Raw genomic sequence first — 6,000 nt, 5'->3', positions numbered from 1 at the left:
CATTCATTACACAGGCCTTTACTCAGCCTTTAAAAAATGTGCTAAAAGCTTAGCCATTTTCTTCTTAACTGCTTTGGTGGCAGCTTCCCCCTCCTCCAGCTGTCCTAACAAGGACAGAGCATCTGTAGATCTCTTACTTTTTGAATTGTAATTCATTAGGTTTCTTTGCATCCTCAACTCTCTTCTGTGCCCATAGCTGTGTGTGTGTGTGTGTGGGGGGGGGGGCGGGATCCCACTATGAATTTGCAAGTTATCCAGATTGTTGTTAAGATAGATGTGATGCTTTCTTGTGACTTTATATGTCCTACATCCCAACTGGACACAAAAGAGCTAGAATAAGTACTTAAGTAACCTAAGACTCTAAAATCCTATACTATATGAAGTTCTTCAGATAAGTTCATTACTACTCTCCTGTCTCCAGGGAGGACTTTGATTACATTAGCTTGGCTCTGATCTCAGGGGTCTTCAATCTTTTCTTCATAAGTTACTTTCAATATAATAGACATTTCATGCACTGTCATAGAGATTATGTCTAATGTAAGTGAACATTACCCTAAGCAAGTCCCTCAATTGGGAATCCTCCTCGTCCTGCCAATGTCTCTCCACCATCCTACCCTGTCACAGGGGCTCCCTCCTCTCATCTTGCTTGCTCTGCGATTCACTCTGCACACTGCTGGGGGTAATCCCTAAAGCAGAGAGCTGATAACTAGCTTTGGAGCCCTTCAATGGCTCCCCCAGCACAGTTTACAATGCTTGTTATGATCTGGCTCTGTGTTATATACTAGTATACAACCTCTCTATTCTAGATCCAAAGATGTTAATCCTATTTGCATCCAACAACTCTCTGTTTGGAAATCATTCTGTTTAGTGGCAGAAAAGTTAACACGGTCCATTTGAGGTGAATCTAGTGAAGTCATGGTTTCCTTGCTCCTCCTTTTCTCCCCTAGAGTGAGTTTCTCATTCTGGATTGTCATGGGCGCATCTTGAAGCATTTCAGTTATCACCGCTCTTCTATGCTGGGAAATCCTGTGACGTCTGAGTTTTCATCTAGCTCCTAGTGGGTTTCACACCGTATCTGCTGCTGCGCCTTTTGCTTTCTCTCGGGAGGTCCCAAACCACAAATCCACAGGTTTTCTACTCACAGAAAAATCTTTTGGTTACTTGTCTCCTAGTTGAGTCTTGGAAGAATTTACTAGTATATGGCTTCTTAAGATTCTTTTGTCTGTTCCTTGTTTGGACATTTCTACTATACTCTCCAGTGCAGTGGTGGAATAAAAACAGAAAGAGGACAGAAGGAAGGCCAAGAAACATATGAAAACATGCTCAAAGTCACTAATTATCTGAGAGATGCAAATCAAAACAACAATGTGGTGCCATCTCACACCTGTCAGAATGGCTATCATCAACAAATCAACAAACGACAAGTGCTGGCGAGGATGCGGGAAAAAAAGGAACCTTGTGGAGAACAGTATGGAGTTTCCTCAAAAAATTAAAAATGGAACTTCCTTTTGACCCAGTAATCCTGCTTCTAGGAATATATCCCAAGAAACTAGAAACACCAATCAGAAAGGATATATGCACCCCTATGTTCATAGCAGCATAATTTACCATAGCTAAGAATTGGAAACAGCCTAAGTGCCCATCAGCAGATGGGTGGATTAAAAAACTGTGGTACATCTAGTAAAAAAAAGAAGGAATTCTTACCATTTGCAACAGCATGGATGGAACTGGAGAGAATTATGCTAAGCAAAATAAGCCAGTCAGAGAAAGATAAATATCACATGATTTCACTCATTTGTGGAATATAATGAACAACATAAACTGATGAACAAAGATCAAGAGACAGAGAAACATCCATCAGACTGTCAAACCTCAGAGGGAAGGTAGGGGAGGGTGGGGGTAAGAGGGAGAGATCAATTAAAGGACTTGTATGCATGCATATAAGCCTAACCAATGGACACAGACACCAGGGGGATGAGGGCATGAGTAGGAGGAGTAGGGGGGGGCAATGAGGGGAAAAGGACACATATGTAATACCTTAATCAATAAAGGAAAAAATAATAATAATAAAAATAAAAACATCCTGCAGGGCTTGTCACTTTCCCAGGAAACCTGAAAGAGCAGCAAGGTGCAGGATTCCTTACCTCATTTCTAGTTTATACAGGGCTCTCTGTTCTCCCTTAAAGTCAGAGAGTATTTATCTTAGAGGGGAGGGATAATTCCTTCTCATCACAAATATCTGTGTTCTGTTTCTACTGGGGCAACTCCCATTGAGGACAATTCAGTCTAACAACTTACACACAGAAAAGGGTAATAGGAAGCGATGGGAGAGAAAGAGAAAAACAACAACAGTTAATATGTCAAAATATCTACTACTTAAGCTTGTTTGTATCCTTTTCAAGTTTAAAGTACTTGGGACCAATAGAAATAGCAAGAATAGAGGTAACAGCATTCTCTGAGAAATAACACTTTTAATATGTTTTTTATTTATTTCAGAGAGGGAGAGGGAGAGATAGAAACATTGATTGGCTGCCTCCTGAACACCCCCTACTGAGAATCATGTGCCCTTGGCTGGAATCGAACCCAGGACCTTTCAGTTTGCAAGCCAACGCTCTATCCACTGAGCCAAACTGGCTAGGGCTGAGAAATAACTCTTGATAAGAGTTGTTTATAAATGTTGCTATTGAACCTCCATCCGTAGAGCATGTACCAGGGTAGGTTTTCTTCTTTAGGTCACATTCACCAATCTCCCTAATCCTGTACCTCTGATCAATAATACACCTCAGAGGGACAGGGACCAAGAGATAGGAATATGACCTACAATGGTAGAGTCAACAGATCTAATTGATTATGTAGGATTCTCCTAAAAACTCATATTAGAAGCCACCAGTTTTTTAAAGTTAAGGACATTATTAAAATTATTGACAGTCTGCCCTGGCCAGGAGGCTCAGTTAGTTGGAGCTTCATCTCATACATCATAAGGTTACGGGTTCAATTCCTGATCAGGGTAAATACCTCGGGTTTCAGGTTTGATCTCCAGTTGGGGCATCTACAGGAGGTAACTGATCAATGTTTCTCTCTCTCTCCTCCTTCCTCTCTCTCTCTCTAAAAATTAATAAACATATATTCGAGTGAGGGAAAAAAAATTATTGACAGTTTTACTACATTGCAAGAAAGGCATGCAACTTTTCCTGGACTTTCTTCTTTATGTTTCACTTGAAGTCATAGGGTTGTTAGGGATCAAGAGATATTCTTAAGATATGCCCTCCCCCTCCCCCCAAAAAAAAGATATGCCCCCAAAGGAGAGGTCTTTCTTTAAAGGATTAAAGGAAAGGATAATCACAACCCTCCATAGTAAATTTGTTCGACATTTCTCTGACAGAAATATTTCCCTTAAATAAAAAATTGATGTAGGTGCTGAAGAATAGTTTTGACTATTATTTTCTAAACAGATAGAAGACAGTTTGTGGGGAAAACCTTAACATATTTGAAGGTCATTCCAGGAGCTTTCAGAGGTTGGTATAGTAAAACAAAACAAAACAAAACGCCTTAATAAAACAAGGCAACAGACATTTATAATATTTTAACATGTATGAAATGAAATATTGGGATTTATGTTGTAAAACTGACTACTTAGGATAAAAGAACAAGAAGAAATCTCCATCACTAATTCAAAGCATTTATTAATTGTGTAATAGTATATGGGGTTATGTTGCTTTGCAAAAAGTTCAGGGATCATTATGCATATCAATTAGCTTCTGTTGTATAGCAAACTACTCCAAAACCAGTGGCTTGAAAGAGAAAGCATTAATTAATTCTTAAAGTCTGAGGGTTGGCATGGTAGTTCTTCTGGCCTATGCCAGACAGGCCAGGGCTCACTCATGTCTGGTGCTTAGCAGGCTGATGGGCCGAGGGTAGGGGCTCACTTTTATGTGGCAGTCAGCTCTGTGTGGGACAGGGGAATGGCCTTGGCCCCTTAACCAGCAGCTAGCCTGGGCTCATGCACTTGGGGGAAGAAAGATTTTCAGCATCAGGAGAGGCCAAGCCCCATGAACGAGACCTATTCCAGCATCGCTGTGCATCATGTTTGTTAATGATCCATTGACCAAAGCAAGTGGTATATACCCAGATTCAAACCTCTCGCAGAGATGTAAAAATATATTCCTATTGTAAAAGGGCTGAAATTCTAACTAGTGTTCAAATAAAAACTCAGATTCAGTGTTGGGTTTCTCTTTTGGTCCCCATGGTGGAGTAGTAGAGCATACCTCTTAATGGTAAGGGGCATGCAGGGAGAGATTAGAGAAATCTGTGGCCATGATGTTATCTCCCCCATCATGCATCTTTGTTTATAGTAAAGAGGCAATGATTACAGCTGTATTTGAGTTGGAAAGAAGGTCAACTTTTTATAGATTTTAAATATTTGTATCTTTTTTTTCTTTTAACTTGTTTTTGCTATTGAACAGAAAGTGTACAGACCTAAGGATTTACAATTCAACACATTAGCACAAAATGAAGAACTATGTGTATCTAGCACCTATGTCTGCAAATAGAACTATACCAGCACTTCAGTAATTCCATTTAGCCCTTCTCCTAGCATCATCCCCTTCTCCTTCCCAATCTTAACCACTATTCTGACTACATTAGTTTTGCCTGTTTTCCTACTTCATGTAGTTGGGCTCATATAGTGTGTGTTCCCTTGGGTCTGACTTCTTTTGTTCAACATATGCACATTAGATTTATTAATGATGCTGAATATAGCTGTGGTTTTATCATTTATTTTCTGTATAGTATTTCATTGCATGGACAAGACACAAATTTATTTGTCCATTCTACTATTGATACACATTTGGGTTCTTTCCAAGTTTTGGCTATTAGAATAATGCTGTTCTGAAAATACTCATACATGTCTTTTGGTGCAGATTTGTATGTATTTCTTTTGGGAAGGAAGAAGATTGAAAATGTTCAGAGTGTTCTTACTGTTCAGGAACCTAGGAACTGAGCATGTAGTGTTTTGTTGTTGTTGTCCAGCTTTATTGAGTACTAGTAGCCCTGCGCACAAATCCATGCACCAGTAGCTCGCCAGTAGCTCACTGCCACCCTCCTGTAGCTCTCTGCCCACTGCCTCGCCCTCCTGTAGCTCCCTCCGCTCCCTGCCCCCCGCCCCCCCTTCATAGCTTGCTGTCCTGCCCCTCCTGTAGCTCTCCGCCACCTGCTTGTAGCTCGCTGCCCCACCCTCCTGCTGATCCGTGATCTAGTCGTTACGTGGTCAGTCATTACGCTTCATGGCATAACGACCATTTGCATATTACATCTTTATTATATAGGATAATTGGCATATAAAATTGTAAGATAAAGGTACTAATATATGTATGTATACATTGTGACAAGATAACCCCCAAAAAAGTTAATAAACACATCTATCAACTCACATATTTACCCTTTTCTTTTTGAGAGAACATTTATGTTCTTTTCTCTTAGCAAATTTTGATTATATAATAGTGTTATCAACTATAGCCACCATGTTGTACATTAAATCTTCAGACTTTATTCATCTTGTAACTGCAAGTTTGTACCCTTTACCCAGCCTCCCCTATTCAACATGAAGTTCCATTCTTCTGTTGGGCACCCAGGAGTCGACTTGCTGGCTCACAGGGAACATGGATATTCAACTGTAAAACAATTTTCTAAACAGATTTTACCCATTTATACTCCCACCACTTCTATGCATTTTTTCCTTTAACACAGTTCTAAATATACTAGTAGCCCATTTGCAGGGAGAATCCTGCAAGCGGCCGCTGCGGCCTCGTGCGCTGCCGCCGCCGCCGCCGCCATTGCAGCCGCCGCTCCTGCACCCGAGCGCCGCTGCCGCCCGCCCCGCTCCGCCCCGCCTGGGCTTTCCCTCTGGCAGCCACTTTGCTTTCCGCTTTTCCTCCCTCTTCCTTCTAAGTTGTCTTCAGTCTTCACTCCTCCCTCCCTCAGCGTATGCAAATTAACTGCCAT

This window comes from Cnephaeus nilssonii (assembly GCF_951640355.1).
Source record: "Cnephaeus nilssonii genome assembly, chromosome: 10".
NCBI classification, from domain to species: Eukaryota; Metazoa; Chordata; class Mammalia; order Chiroptera; family Vespertilionidae; genus Cnephaeus; species Cnephaeus nilssonii.
The sequence above is the reverse complement of the archived record's forward strand: the minus strand, read 5'-3'. Positions refer to the sequence as shown.